The sequence below is a fragment of the Anas acuta genome, chromosome 11 (genome assembly GCF_963932015.1).
Source record: "Anas acuta chromosome 11, bAnaAcu1.1, whole genome shotgun sequence".
Lineage (NCBI taxonomy): Eukaryota > Metazoa > Chordata > Aves > Anseriformes > Anatidae > Anas > Anas acuta.
Window position 1 is genome coordinate 2,662,407 of NC_088989.1, and position 16,053 is coordinate 2,678,459.

General features: G+C 46.1%; 1 protein-coding gene across 2 annotated transcripts in view; it reads right to left on the reverse strand.

The window, feature by feature from the left end:
- Positions 1–12,568, reverse strand: part of LOC137862358 (contactin-4) — a 295,385-nt gene extending 282,817 nt beyond the window's left edge. Inside the window, exon 1 of one of the 2 annotated variants that reach the window (XM_068694353.1) lies at positions 12,160–12,568. The gene's annotated coding sequence lies outside the window, so the exon portion shown is untranslated. The remainder of the gene's footprint in view (positions 1–12,159) is intronic. The other variant, XM_068694348.1, reaches the window with a different exon arrangement.
- Between the last annotated feature and the right edge of the window lie 3,485 nt (positions 12,569–16,053).

Here is a 16,053-nt window from a genome sequence, read left to right on the forward strand (position 1 = left end):
ATGTTTTAGCTAGTTAAATCATACTTGGTTATACATGTATTTTCAAAAACACATTATCAATTCTAGGTATTTTTTTGTTTTAAAGCAAGTATTCAGAGAGACCTTTTACCTGACTATTTCAATGTCCAGAAATCAGCAAGGCTAGGGAAGGACTGACCCAAAGCAAAAATACAGGTGCAAAAAACCCCCAAGTCTGTTTTAATCATGAGACCGAGTTATGATGCATCCTGTGGGGGATAAGAACACAGTGTGAAAAATTCTCCTCTGCCATAAATGTATTGTTTTGAATAGCCCTGTAGCCCAAAATTCAAAGAGTTTGGATAGACCTTTTCAAAAACTGCACTGCCTAAATATCTCTGTGTCTCTGACTGTCTCCGTATGTGTGCCTCTGTTCTTCACCTCTAATAAACCAGCATGCTGACAGCCCATGAGACTGCCACATGGATAATTAAAGACCAGAAATTTTAGGCCTATTCAGAGTCTGGTAATAAGGGTCAAGTAAGTTCCTCAGTTCGATACAAACTACTCCAACTTCACCCTTCAGGACTTCACAGGGTGTTTTCACAGGATCACAGCATAGTTCAGTTGGAAGGGATCTGCAAAGATCAAGTCCAACTGCCTGTCCACTTCAAGGAGAAACAAAAATTAAAGCATTTTATTAAGGGCATTATCCAAATGTCTCTTGAACACTGACACAGGCATGAGGCATCAACCACATTGCTAGGAAGCCTGTCCCATTCTTTGACTGTACTCATGGTAAAAAAAAAAAAACTAACTTTATACTTGCTTCTTTCTTTCTTTATTATTATTTTTTTAACAGACTCCTGCAATTTTAACTGCTTTGCAAGCTCTGTGCCTCTGCAATGTATGGGGCTGCCATCTCGGGTCTGCCTGAGAGAGAAGCTAAAGGATCCAGAACCAGAAGTGCCATTTTAAAATGTGACCCTGAAGTTTATTTTTGACAGATGGATTTTCTAGGTACAGAACTGTGTTATCTCTGTAATATCTGAACTCAATTTAAGTTTGATCTATAAGATTATTTTCATTTCAACCCCTTTGGACACTTGCAACAACAATATTTCCCTTCTCCCTACACGAATCTAATTTGGTCTTGCACTGCAACTCTGCTTAGAAAGCTGTTTAGTGGCAATGTTTCAGAAATATGAATCAAATTTTCTTGAGTGAAATAAAATTAGCTACCCAGGAAAGGATAATCCACTTTTCTAGGGGCAGTGATTCCATATTTTAGGTAATGGTTCTAAAATACAATAATAATCATAATAATAAAATGGTTCTGAGATACAGTGGGTGCTGATAGCAAGCAGGCTATCGGAGGTAGCCTTGCTGTCTCTGAATATGCCAAAAATGACTGCAAACATTAGCTGGCTCACAAAGCTGTGCACTTCCACCACAAATCTCAGAACTTCCTGACATCAGAAAGCAAAGGAAAAAGACAGCAGCCTAATAGCTGAGGGTTTGGTCCCAGGGCTGGCTTTAATTTGCAGAATGCTCCAGTGCCACATTAAATGCTTTTAAAATGTGATTTGAAGGATTTTCCTCTTGGAGTTTTTTCATGTTGCAAAAAAATATTTCAGTGAAAATGTTTCAACACATCGCGTTGGGCACAGGCTGACTGGTGGAAGGTCCAGATGGGAAGCGCTGAGGTTTGGTGCTCAGTGTCCCTGAAGGGATAGGCAAGGGGCTTGCTGTCCCTGACCCTGTGAACTGCATGTCCTCTCCAAGACTGTTCATATGTTGACATGTAAGGAACTGAGGCACCGTGTGGAAACGTGTGCTCACTGCCTTCTTCAGGCAGAAGGGGCAACCTCGTCCCTTTGGCAGCAAGGAGGAAGTTCCCAGAGGATGGCAGAAGATCTGAGTGGGCTGGTCCAGCTAACTGCTGTCAGTCCCTCCTCTTCTGAAGCAAGGAGTCTTCCCTGACTTCTGCTGACAGAGGAGCACCATAACTGAGTCTTCTAAGGGATGTTAGCTACCACTAACTGCATGAGTGACATGGCATGAGACACTATGTGCATGGAGCCACTACAGCAGTATGTGACACAAGAACTAAAGTAAAGGATAGAAGAAAAATCAAAATGAAGATTTTTTTTCCTCGCCTTGTGAAGTTTTCCTGCTATGCTCTATGCTTCGCCCCTTTTTCCACTTTCTCTCTAATTCCCATAGTTTTCCTCTCCCAAAGCAAAGAGGCAACAGAGCCTGCAGATGTCTGGTTTCTCTAAGTACCTTCTGATCTCCTTCTGAGCACAGGCTGCTCAGAAGGAAACTCAGAGGCACGGCTGGTCAGGCAAGTGTTTACAGAGAAACAAATCTGAAGTAATTAAATAAACAGCAATACAAAGATTGCCCTGCTCTCCATTTATGCTGGCTGCTGCAGATTGGGTTCCTTCGTGTAATGTTTGCCCAGGAGCTGTGATGTATCACTTAATCTACTGTAAGGACTCTGTTCATACACCCCGAGATTGGCCAAAGGCTGCCAGCTCTCAATTACACAGGACTGAACAAACTGAGACAGGGTATTCCTGAGCTATTAGAGACGGGCTTTGCCTATACAGGTTCTAACTTCAGTGGTCCAGGAGGCTGAAGTAGAAAAGCAGAAGAGACACTGCAGTCATGTGGTATGGTTGGACTTTATACTTACACTCTTGAAAAATACTGATGACCCTGAAACCTGTTCTTCAAAGGAAAGAAACAGGATTGAAACCAACACCTCCTCCCGAAACAAAACAAAATGAAACAAAACAAAACAAAACAAAACAACAACAACAACAAAAACACCTTTACTGGAATTGGGTTCATCTCCTCTTAAAGGTGTCAGAGTTAGAAAAATGAGATAAGCTCAAAAATCAGGGCCAGGAAGACGTGGAGCTGCAGACCCCTATGGGCAGGTAAGTTCCAATACTCTAAAGTGTGATGGCTGCAGGTGGTCAGGAAAAAGATTTACACTTTAAAACAGCCTGCATAAATCCAGACATGGACAAACCTCACTTGCAGTAGCCCAGACTCGGGGAACCCTTCATCTGAAGGTGATCAAATATCTCCTCGCACTGCACACCCCTTCCCAGTGGCAAAACGCTCAGTGATGTTATGTAATAATATTTTAAGTATTACTGGCATGCAGGTCTTGTGGCTTCAAGTTCTCTTTTGCCTGTGGATGACACTGAAAAAAACATTTCTGTTAAAACAAATGCATCATGCTCCCAGAACAGCTTACAAGTTTGTTTGTTTGTTTGTTTTCCTTTAAAATCCTTCCTAGAGAAGTACTTCAAACCCAAGAAGTGCCAGTCCCAGCCAGTTGGCAGGAGGGCAACACTCCCAGTATCTCTCCCAGGGATAAAGGACACACAAACTCCTAACGCACACACTTGTTGCAGGAAACCTTTTGCTGGTGAGACCACACCATTTCCAGCTTCCATTCAGCTGAGCAAGCAAAGCCAGGAACCCATTAATTTGCTGCATGAGTTATGGTTCCCTGCAGCACCTTTTGTTCACTGTCAAGGTTCTGCAACAATGACGAATGCAGCTACACTCAGCCCCAAACTCCAGGATTTGATATACTAAATCATTCCAGATATTAAATGTCTCGGTGATAAGCCTGGCAAATGAATTCCTCTGGAGCCGACACTTTGTGCTGTACACGAGGCAGGAGAGACTCCCGGTACAGTCCCATGTTGTCTCCTAGAAAATTATGCGGCTTGGTAGCACTGCTGCTCCCAGGAAAGAAAGCAGAATCCCAGGAAAATTCACATCATTTCCAGTAGCCACTCAAAGAAGCTGCAAATCTGCATAAATAACTGAGGCAGCAGAAGGCAGTGTGGGGAATTAGGAGCTCACCACTTATTCCTATTTTAATAGCAGGAGCTGCATATGCATATAAAATTTCCACTTTCCCTAGTAAATAAACAGAGAAGACTGCAGCAAAATAAACAAACAGAACCCAGCCAGAATGCCTAAGCAGCAAGACATGGGCAGGTTTTTAGCCGTATTCTCATCAAGCTAACTATTAATCTTCCTTGTTTAAAAAAGATCTCCCTTCAGCCACAGCACACCAAAGTCAAGAGAACTAAATAAATTTAATCTTAACTAATCGGTAAAGAACATATAACTTTTCAAAGGAATCCTAAACCAAAACAGATTAAGGCATACAGAGGGTGGAACAAGTGATGCTTCATTTTTAATTTCTCAAAATCTCCAACAGATATATCACCGTGGTTAACACTGGGAAGATTTTGCAAGCTTCATAAACAATCATGGCATTAGCCATTATCACCCAAGTACAAATTAGTTTGACCTTTTCAGCTTTCTCATACTGGGCTTCCTTTTTTTCCACTTGACTTGAGAAAATATCGAGTCAGTCCCTGTTCTGCACTCGTCATTCTCAGATGTATCTGACTACTGTTTTTCCCTCCATCTGCAATTACAAGAGGCCCATCAAACACTGAATTCACCTGAGCAATTCTTGCACTCCAACCAGCATGTTACTGCAGCTCTGCAGGAGGGACCCAACCTTGTGCTCAGCATTGCACTGTATTTGCTTGTTCCATCTCTGCCTCCCTGTTAAAATGGAGAAAATGTGTGATACGTTCCTTTAATATTTATCGTGGGAAGTGCTGGCAAACAACATGAAAACCAGGCAGCAATTGAAGCAGAAACATAGAACAGTGTGAATGACCACGGCTCTGCTCACACAGCTCCGTGCCTGCAAGAGGGGGGACAGCAGTGCTTTAGTTCAGCACTGCAGATCACCCCATGGTGAGAGGGGTATCTTCCTAAAGCATCTTCCACCTCTCCCAAGTGAAGGAGCTGGGAGCAGAAAGTCACTTTGTATATGAAAAGAGCATGACAAGATGTATATCGGAGGGATAAGTGGGAAGCACCTGTGGGAGCTGTGGAGGCAGAGGTCAGAAGGAAGGATGCTCAGTGCCTGTCCCTCCTGTCTGCAAACCTTACCCTGCCACCGACAGATGCCCACAGAAAGCAGAGCTGGCAAAGCAGCGTGGATTTCTATGTGGATTTCTGGAAGCCCAGACTAACACTGCGCATCCTTAAGACACGAGCACATCCCCAGAAAGCCTTCTTACAAATCATCAGGGAAGAGCTGCACACCGACGAGGCTCCCTGATGCCATGCACCTCCCAGGACAGCTGCTTCGTACCGGCTGGGCGCTCAGTGCCCATGGTCACTGATTTCTGCCAGGTTTAAAATCATCCCTCGTGAATCATCAGCACTTTCTAACAGCACGTCTGACTGCACTGGCTCCAGCAGAGGAAGCCTCGTGAGGTCTCAATCATCTTGTGTGGAAATCAAAAGAGCTGGGAAGGAGCAGGGCGGGCAGTGCCGGGTGAGAGGACCTGCTGCATTGGGCTGTGTGAGTGAAGACAGCAGCAAGCACAAAATGCTGGGCAAAGCTGGGGTAAACTGTGGAGCAGAATGGCTCTGTGGGTTAGGAAAGAATCACAGAACCGATGGAGGAAACATGTCAAGGAAAAAAACAGTGCGCTTGTGTATGTGTTCTGCAGAATTACAAATCCTGAGCAAATTACACGGGGGGAATTTTGTGCTGGGGGTCATAGGCAGCTGGAAAGGGCAGCAGCCTCCCTAAATCCCCCCAGATCCTCCCCCCAAACCTGTGAGAGCGCAACAGTGACAAGACGGGGCTGGTAGCTGAGTGCTGCCCCTGCGGGATCAGGCTCAGCCCAGGGTGGGCACTGCCGTTCTCAATGGCACAGTCCTGCAAGGGACCGGGGGGAGAAGAGCCCCAGCAAGCTGTTTTAGAAACGAAACACAATGAAATTCAATAGGCCGTTTATTCTGAGCAGAAAACATTTAAGATGTGGGGAAAAAAAAAAAAGTTACTGAAATGTGGCTAGAATAAGAACAAATCTAACCCCAAATAAATTGCATGGAGAAATCACTGATCTGATGTATTTACACAATTCATATTTACTCGTGCATATCAAGGCCTGAACTGAAATCCAGTGCTGTACATTGCTAAGAGCTGATTCTGTCTGAAATTACTCTTCTGCTGTACTTCATACTTCATTCATTTCTCCTTCAAGCTATACATGCACAACAGAGGGCATTATACATCTCCCTAATTGAACAATACAGATCAATTAAATATGAAAAGTCATTCTTGGACTAAAACCCTCTTAGGCAAATGTTCTGCTCTTATGCTAAGTAACTCTTTTTAGAGCTTGGAGTTGAGTGCTGTTCAGAAGCTTTTTTCAAAAGACTGGGAGACAAAGACCAAGAAGATTCATTCATTCATTCATGACAGGATACAGAGCTTTTGCCTCCATTTCACAAGAGCAGGGTAGTAGTGATAAAAAAAATATTATTTGATGAAAGCTATTTGCTACTCTGTACAGGAGGTGAAGCACCCTCATCTGCTTAGCACTGAACATGCTTCTCAAACACATCTCGTGGGTCACACCAGTAATACAAAGTACAGTTATTCAGATAATAATATGGAGAAGGAACCACATGAAATAAACTTATGCATTGTCTGTAGCCCACCACCAACAGGTTCCTCACATACGTGCTGTATAAAATATGGTAGTCCCACCCAAGATCCAGGAGTGGAAGATGCAGCACTTCAGCAAGTAATTCACACTCTTGATGGTGTCAGAAACCCAGATGTCAACAGGCAGTGTAAAGCCTGCCCAACAGCAGCTCAGCACTTCAGCAGTAAACCATAGGGGATGGTTATTTTGCCATTGACCCACCAGTACATGTCCTTCACTAATGTATGAAACTGGACTGTAAACGATTATTGACACAAATCTGGTACAAACCTAGAACAGCTGAGGTAACAGAACCTGGCTCAGGGTTCAGAGCAGAACCCAGTTTTTCTATTGACTGCTAATTAGCAAAGCCCAGAAAGGGGGAAATGGCCCAAAGCATGGTTATGAATCAAACTGGGAAAAGATCTCTGCTCAGGGTTTTACAGCTATCACCAAAAATAAGTGCAAATGGAAGATCAGAACCATTAACATACAGCCATGAGCAGGGAAAGCAGCAGTCACTAAATACCCTGTTGACTTTCACAGATGGCTAGTTGGGTTTTCACATTCCTATTATTGGAAGCATAGAGATGGAAATGTGTTTAATTGTTTGAGTATGATATTGTTTGTGAGTCTTCCCAAATAATACCCTCTTATCTGCATACCAGTTTAATAAACCATGCACTTACTGTTCTGTTAAAAAATACTGATAGGTTATTGCTATTCAGTACTCGAAAATTAAATTACCATTCATAATACAGGTTTTTCTATTACAAACACAAAGTATGGTATTTATTCCCTTTCTTAGTCTAATTGACTAAGATGACCTGCTGAACCTTATGTAGATTGGCTTTAAATACTGCATCACTTCATTGGCTAAACATTTATGTAAATAAATTGTAAACACAGATTTTGTGTGAGGCCTACAAAGTTCTTACACAGATAGGGTTTAGAGAAGAGAAAACCAATCTGGAGTTTAATCAGGTCATCTCAGGACTCACTTGCCTCCTGACCAGTTACAAATGCCCACTGGAATCACATCTTTTGTCCAAGACCTCACTGGTCCTGTACGTGACCCTGTTGTAAGGCAACAAGTCCCAGCAACTCGGCAGTGTCCCTTTGCTGGGTGAAGCCCCCTGCCACCCCCAGCACGTTGGTCAGGGACACTGGCGGAGGTGTGAAGGGCACAAATTTGGACCATGCTACTGATGAACAAGGTTTGTGAAGGGAGAAGGAACATCACAGCATGTTGGCTTCTTGACTTAAAGCCTAACAGTTGGTCTTTCAGCCTACTCTGCAAAGAAGAGTGGGAAAAGCCCGAATGAGATGGCTAATAACAAATATGTCCAATGAGTCCCATTGAAGTCTGTCTCAAGGCCTCTGGAAAAACAAGGAGAAAAGATGGTAAAGTACCATCATGGTAAAATTTATTTGTGTTCTGTCTGCACGTCGATGCCCTTGCCGTACCAGTCAAGGAGCCCTGATGGAGATCTGATTTTGCTCAACTCACTTTTTCTCCCCAAGTAACTATGAACTCATTCCTCAGGAATGACTTTTAAAAGTCCCATAATGCATTTTATGAGAGCTTGGTACTGGAAATATCAAAACATTTATTCATTAATAAAGATGTTTGGCCATATCTGAGACATCTCCAGCCAACTTTCAAGTAACAGAGCATCAGACGCTGATCAACTGGGAGCTTATGGAAGGATAAACAGAAGAAATAAGTGTTGTAGAAGCACATTTTTGAAACTGATAGTTGTTTAACACAGTTTTAAATAAACCCTTGTAAAGTCAATTTAAAAAATATAATAGTTGTAGATTATTTCCTTGAGTCCACATCACTTTTTTTTTTTTAAGTGGTAAGCGTGTCACTTACCTTACTGAAGTCCACATGCTGATACAGCTATGCTGTGATTAGATATCACAGGGAAAAAAATTACATTGCAGAGTCCAAACTTGCTCCTTATGCTTTAACTTCCTAAATATGAATCATGAATATGGATTACAACACCAGATTAATTGTTTTTAAACTGCTTTGACCCTCTTGGTCCTGAAGGTCTGACTTTCAGTGATTTAACTCAGCAATTCAAAGAAAGAAAACTCTTTCTTTTTCTTGCTGTCATGCTGAAACAGATTTTTATCCTACAGATTAAGATAAAAAGTGACTGCTTGTATCTAGGGAAAAGCAAAGAATGAAGTTATTTCCCAAGTACAACACATACAGTACTGGAAACACTGTTTGGTGCAGAAAATATTGTTGTCTTAGCTCATAATGAAACACGAACCTTGTTTATGCTAAGACTGTAAGCAGATTTGACATGAGAGTTTTTATTTTAATATCAGCATTTTGGGTGGATGATTGTAGGGGACAGGGAATAGTGTATTCTCATGAAACATTAAATTGGGTGGATGGCATCATTATATATTTGCTTTGCTAATAATAAAAAGAATGAATCACTACTGTCATGATATTCATATTTATATTTGATTAACCACTGTAGCAGATAACAGTAAAGATGTGTGCAAGTTTAAATCTTGGCAGCACGCCTGGATTAGAGCTCCGGAGTTGACATTTGTGGATTTCATGTGATTCATGTTACTTCCCTGGGTTTGTGATTACCTTCCTGTCAGGGGCTGCGCATCACTCATGCAGCAAGCAGCAGACTCACAATTTCTGCATTTGAAGGAAAACTCCCAACTGTTGCACCAAGCACTGCTTGAAATAAGCCCGTCCTCTGTGTAAGAACAGGGCTGAGCAAAGGGTCACAAGCAAAATCAAAGGCAATGCGAAAACAGCTTTTACAGGGACATTACCGGGTCACTCTAGGCCATGGACAGAGGTGTGGGAAGAAAACCCAGACTTGTTCTAATCTAGCCTGGCTAAAAATAGAGCTGTGATGATTTATGAACTTTCAAACGCAGCAGAGGACCCGCAAGCAGGAGCAGCCTCTGCTGTGGTGCCCGGGCTGGGGGCTGCGGTCAAGGGGGGGGGGGATTTGGGGGGTTTCAGGGGGGCTGCCCTGACCCCACTTGTGCGGAGCCCTCTGGGGGCAGCATCGCTTCCAGAAGGCTCCACTTTCAGAGACCACAAGAAAAAATGAAAAAGCCATGCTTTGGGTATCCTGGGGCTGGCATGCCTCCGGCTCTGCCTCATCTTTACTCCCGGTGTGGGTTTTGTTTGTTTGTTTTTAAATCAAGCCAACTAAGCAGAACTGTCAGACAAAGCCAACTCCCTGATTCAAGGGAAATAAATTACTTGGTGCCAGAATATATAAAAAAATATATCCTAAAGTTTTGCAAATTTGGCAAAATTCTACAGGAGCTTAACAACTACACGTGGTTTCATAGGTGCCCCCGACAAGTTAACACAGACACGTATTTTAAATCAAGGCAATGTTAATCCCACAAACTGTAAAGGCTGAGGATCAGATGTGGATATCAAGGAGAAATACTTCTCTGTACAGCAGGAGGTGCGATTTGGGAGCCAAGGGGGGTTCTCTCACCAGCCTCTTGCTGTCTTGCAGTGCCACTGCCTTTGCCTCTGGAACAAATGCTCCACAGCTGGTGCTGGAAATTGGTACTTAGGGAAATACCCAGCGGAGGGATTAACACTCAAAATGCACCTACAGCCACCACAGGAAATGTCCCACAGACCATCCAAGAGGGCTTATGCCACACCACTGCCAAAGGGGTCTCTGTGGTCCAGCATGGGGACATGCCAGCACCCACCACCTCCCACCACCCAGGGCACACTGAAGGCACACTGCTCCTTGTCTCAACCCATGGGGACCTCGGGCAATGGGCTGTGGGGATCCAGACATCACTGATAATGCACTAGGGCACCAGTCATGTACAGTTCAGGCTAGAAAGAAATATTGTTTCATCCTGTTTAGTGTTTGGATGCTAAGGGAGAAGTGAGGTAAAGCAAGGTAAGCTTCTCTTCTGCCGTCCTTCGCATCCAGTGCATACAGCTCATCCTCAGGTAGAACAGAACAAGCTTAAAATTCTGGGGACAGTGGATGGACTAGAAGAAAGCTCAGCTCCACTGCAGCAGGTACGCACGGGGAAATTCCCAAGTCACCCGAGTTTTGCCAGGCTAATTCAACTCCAGCTCTCAGCAGGCACACTGCGCTGTACGCCTCCAGGCTGGCTAACACTCGGGGCAGGAGCCACCCAGGAGCCCCGGGATGGGTGTCATTAACAATGACACACAAAGTTTTTGGTGTAGCTTCCTGCAAGGGGTGCGTTCACTTGGTGGGAGCTGATGAAAAACCTCCCGAAATCAGGCAAAACCCGGCAGAGGTATTTAGCTCAGCTCAGAGTTGAGCGTGGCGAGGAAGAGGTTGCTGCACCCAGCAGAAGCCATTGTCTAAAGCAGGCTGCTCTGGGAAAATTAGCAGTGTGCACACCCCTAAATGAGGCTGTACAGCGAGTAAAAGAGGGATTAGCCATGTAAAGTAAGTCCTTTTGGTATTAGATTAAAAGGGGGGAGGTGACTTTGAAGGATTATTCAAGAGCCATTTAAGCAGTTTGCAGGGACTTACAAACGCAGGGTAAAAAAACGAGAGCTCTCTGGGTCCAGCAGAGAAGCCAAATGAGTGTCCTGGCCGGGAAGGCAGCAGCAGGGTCTCCAGGAGGAGAGGCTGGAGCGGGCTGGCCCCGAGCGCAGCAGCGGGGCCCCGCTTCCCACGGCCGCGTGGGGCGCAGCTGCGGGCGGAGCGGGGCCGGAGCGCGGCGGGGGGCGGCCGGGGATGCTCGGGGCCACCGGGGTGCTCGGGGATGCTCCGGCACCAGGCGGCCGGGGGCTCACGGAGGTCCCTGCCCTCGCGGAGCGATCGACATCCTAGGGCGAGGGTCCCGAGCCGTGCCACGTAAACAGGGGGATGCGCAAGAGCAAAGACAAAACCCGGCTCCTCTCCGCAGCCAAATGTTCCCCGTGTTCCCCGCACCTCGTCGCGCCTAATCAACATGCTGGCTCTTAATCCTTTGCCCACATTAATCCAGAGAGAGGAAATGAATGCACTGCTGCAAGACATCAGGCTGCTTTATTAAACCCTCCTCTCAGAAACCAGCCCCTGCTTAGTCTAAAAGGTGATGGATAATTAGTATGTAAGATACAAACTATTTCCACTTGTTATGCAAGCTGCATCGTTTAATTTGTAGTTTAGAGAGCAAGTCACTCCTGTCTGGGATAAATAAAACAACATGCTGCATTATGTTGCTCACGACACGGAAGCAACATCAGCCAGGAGAAAGCCAAAGAAGCCAAAACTCGAGCAGGAGAACGCTGGCTGCATCAAGCAAAAAGTTATGCATGCATTTCTGCCAGCCTGCCAGGGAGCACAGGGAGCATCCCTCCGGCGGCAGAGCCTCGCACACCCCCCCGGCCCCAGCCCCACGCTCCCCACCGCCGCCCCCAAGCCCCCCCAGGGCCGGCTCTGCCCGACCCCAGCTCTCCTCCCGCATCCCCACGGAGCATCCCCGGCGGCGGCGCTCCCCGAGCCGCTCGGCATCGCGGGGACCGCTGCGCACCCCGCGCTCCGCACCACGCCGCCGGTTCTCTCCTTCATCCCTGATTTCATTTCCACCTCCCCAACCTGCTTCCCTCCTCCCGGCGCTGAGCTGCGCTTACCTGGCCGGGGCAGGGGGCATGCTGGGCTGTGCTAGGCTGTGCTGGGCTGTGCCGGGCTCGGTGGTCGCCGCCTGCCCGCCGTGCGCGGAGCCCCGAGGTGCGCGGCTCCCGCAGCAGCCCCGCGGCCGCAGCATTGAGCGGCAGCGGCCGGGAGCCGGGCAGCTCGGCGCAAACCCCACCTCCCAAACCTGCGCCGTGCACGGGGGGCGGGCGGAGGAGCGGCGGGTGCGCGGCCGCCCTTAACCCTTCTCCCACCCCGCTCCCCGCAGCACCGCCGCCGGGGCTCGGCCGGGCACCGGGCGGCTCCCCCCGGCCGAGCGCTGCCCGGTACAGTCCCGGTGCCAGCAGCCGGGGAGCCGAGAGTCCCCCCGGTGCGGTGCTGGACACCTCACCGCTTCTCCGAGGCTGCCTCCGGTAGCGCTGCCAGCTTTGCCGTAATTGTGCTCACTCTTCCCAAGCTGCCTCCCTCCATCTGCCCAGTCCGCCCTCTCCTCTCATCCCCTCGCTGACCCTCCTCGTCCAAGAAAAGAGAGCGTTTTGGGCAGAGAGCTGAGCCCGCAAGCTCCCACCCGTGCCCCTCGCAGCCCACTCACCGCTGCTCCACCAGCAGCCGTCCTGCGCTGGGACCTTCCCCAGGGTCGCTGATGGGGGTCTCCACTTGTCACTGCAACGCAAATAATGAGGCACGAGCTGCTTTGAAAGTCAGGGTTCGAGCTTAATGAGCAGAGTGATTTAAAGGCAGAAAGAAAAGCAAAAATTGGATGCAGAACTGAAGGTGGGACCTACCTTTCCCACTGTCCTGGAATATCGTACGGGGAAGTGCTCTTAAATGACTGTGCAAAAAGTGCCTTTCGGTGCAAACAGGGTACTCAGCCTTAACTGTGCCTCCCCTGGGTTTTGAGGGATTAAGTGAAACCCTTATTATGTTTAATTATCTCTAGAGTTGCTCTCTGTGCTTGCTGCCTTGCTTTATGGTTTAATAAACTGCACATCGATATAAACTGAATGACAATTAACATTAGTGCAGGTTGGATTCGCGTTTATTGCTGCTCACAGGTTTGCACTCAACGTGCCTCCGCTCGGAGGTTTCATTGCTGCCTAGCAGCACCTCTTCATTAGCACAGCTCCCAGCTCCAAAAGGCGGCTGGAAAACACCCCCAGCAACTTGGGGGCACACAGGGACCCTGGGATCAGACCCTCGTGCTGGCCCGCGGGGCTTGGGCAGCAGCAGGGCTCCTAAGGGTGTGTCTTGCACCAGCCCAGTCCCAAACAGCCACCCAGTACCACTGCCCCCACTGCCTTCAGGACACCAGGCTCACATATGATGGAGGATGGCCCCAAGGACAGACTGGTGTGTGCAGAGAGGTCAGGAAAGGTGCTGCCTTTCCTCATTCTGGTTATGCTCTAGTGTTGGATGCAACAGCAAAAGCGGATTCTGGAGAAGCCAGGAGTGTTGTACTTGAGCAGCGTACGAAGGAATCCCACATGTTATGAAACGTTATATAAATGTTATGTGTTATTTGTGTAATCTCATTCTGATTTATACAATGGTGGAGACTGCTCAGTAATCCAAAATAAATATATTTCAAGTTTAGCTCTGAGTGTTTTCAATCTGGGAGTGCCTGTGTCTCCAAGGTCACCTCATAAATCCTGGCACTGTGGCACGGCGCTGCCAATCTGTGTGGGGTGTAATAACTCTTGAGGGAAATCAACGCTGAAAATGCTGCCGAATTTTTCAAAAGGAACATGCGTAGAATACATCATCACAACCCATCTGAGCATGCAACAGCCGTACAAGCGCCAGAGAAAAACATCATCCACTCTCAACTGGGTGGCAACCAAAAACAAATGAGATCTGAAAGGTAAAACCATGCAATGGGGGTGTGCAGACAGATGGCTCCCCTGGAAAGCCTTTTGGTCATGCCACCATCTCTGCATACAGTGTAACTCACCGCTGAAGTGATGAGCAGTCGAGGTCACCTGCTTTGGTTCTAAATGAGTCCACAGACAAGGCCAGAGGTGGAGGAATAGGAAATGAAAGACTCCATTCTAAAATTCAGACAAATTCTTTTTAGCAAATAGTCTAAAATACTTCATAAATCCAGCAAGAAAAACTGCCTTGCAGGGTTTTAAGATCACTCAAAATAATATAGCTGATACGTTGAATAAAGCCTTACAGCGCGACCTTCATCGCACGCTGCTGTGCGACTGCATGCAGGCTTGGCAATTGGGATATTCGTGCCAGAGCACTGCAACGTTATTTAGCATGGTAATATTAATTATCTGAAAACAAACTACTTTTAATTGCCATGAAGGTTGTCGCACAGGTGTGCAAGCGCAGCCAGGCAGAAGGCCACACCAGCACCATCCCTGAAGCATTTGTGTTGCCCTGCCCGGCCATCACTGTCCTGCGGTGCATCCACGTGCTCCCAATGCCTATGGAGGTGCATGGCCCTGCAGCGCTTCCACACCAATTTACAGGGATGAAACAGACACGGGGCCAGGCTGTGATTTATGGATGCTAATCTCGCAGCTCGAACTTGGCAGAGGCTCCTTAGTTTAGGCTCCAGTTTGTGTAAATGTTGGAAAGGGTTTGGGCATTGTTTTCCTAATACGATAGGACTTTGTTAAGCAGCTCCTCTTTAAATGTCTGATACAAAGCATCTCTAATGTTTACACTGTAGTTTTGTCTGACCTTTAATTAAAATACCAAGAGCATCTTTACAAGGTGATGGCGATTTGGAAAGTTCTTCGAGGGGCTGTTTTAGTCTAGGGTTGCTTATACCTCAGTGACACAGACAGCGATACAGCATACAAGTTTTGTAGAAATTTGCCTTTTTAACCACTATTAGCCTCATGTCATGAGTTTCATTTCAAGGTAATGCAATAAATTCATCATTTCAAAGGCGAAAAAGCAAGAAAAGAATAATCAACAACTGGCCGCGAGTTATTTGCAATGTGATCTGTAAATATGCCCACATCCACAGATAAGTGACAGCACAGATGGTGAGATGTGGGAGAATAAATCTTTTAGACAAAGTTGAAGTGATATTAGTGCTGTGGAAAGGTGGTAGATGGATGGCCTCAGAGGCTGATGTCCTGTCTCCATGTGAGGAAGAAACTGAAGCAAAATCTGTGTTTTACCAGCACAACCCAATGTGTGTTTCAGAAACCATTGCATGGAGCCACAAGGTAAAGATTCCTCTGAACTGATTCAATCTTTGGACACTCTGCTGAGGTTCCTGCTAAAGATGCCAGCGAGTAGCAGTTTCAGTGAAGTATTTTGAAGAAGGTGGATATTTATTCCTAATAAGGTGGTTGAGAACCAAACATCCAAGCCTATGAAGTTAGTGGCATCAAATAATCTTCAGATAGTACCTTCTACAACTTTACTATCCAAGGATAAAGTACAACACTAGGCTTTTCAATATGAAGATTTTTTGATAGAGTTTTAATTTTCTTCATTTAATTCTAAATTTGTTAGGCCCATAAAGTCTCTGGATGGCAATGGCACTTCTGCCTGCCTCAAGGAGCACCAGAATGGACCTAAAAATAATTCAGTAATTGCTGGAAAAGAAACTCTTTTGCAGTCTAAAAAGCTCGTTTCAAGTAGCAGCTGAGTCCAGATTCTTTGTGTGTTGTTCATTGGACTTCTGTACCAAACTCTCCCTGAACCTTTATAAAAACCCCTTAGGGCTTACATTTCCTAGTCACATTTGATAATAAAGCACATTTTTATGACCAAGTTACCAAACAATGAAATTCAGGATTTTTGAATGAAAATGATGCAATCCTCAAATGGTAAAACTATAATTTATAACTCTAAATTAAGGCCTTAGGTTACAAAGCAAAGAATTTTAACGTTAAAAAAAAAGCAGAAGAGGAAGAGCCTGA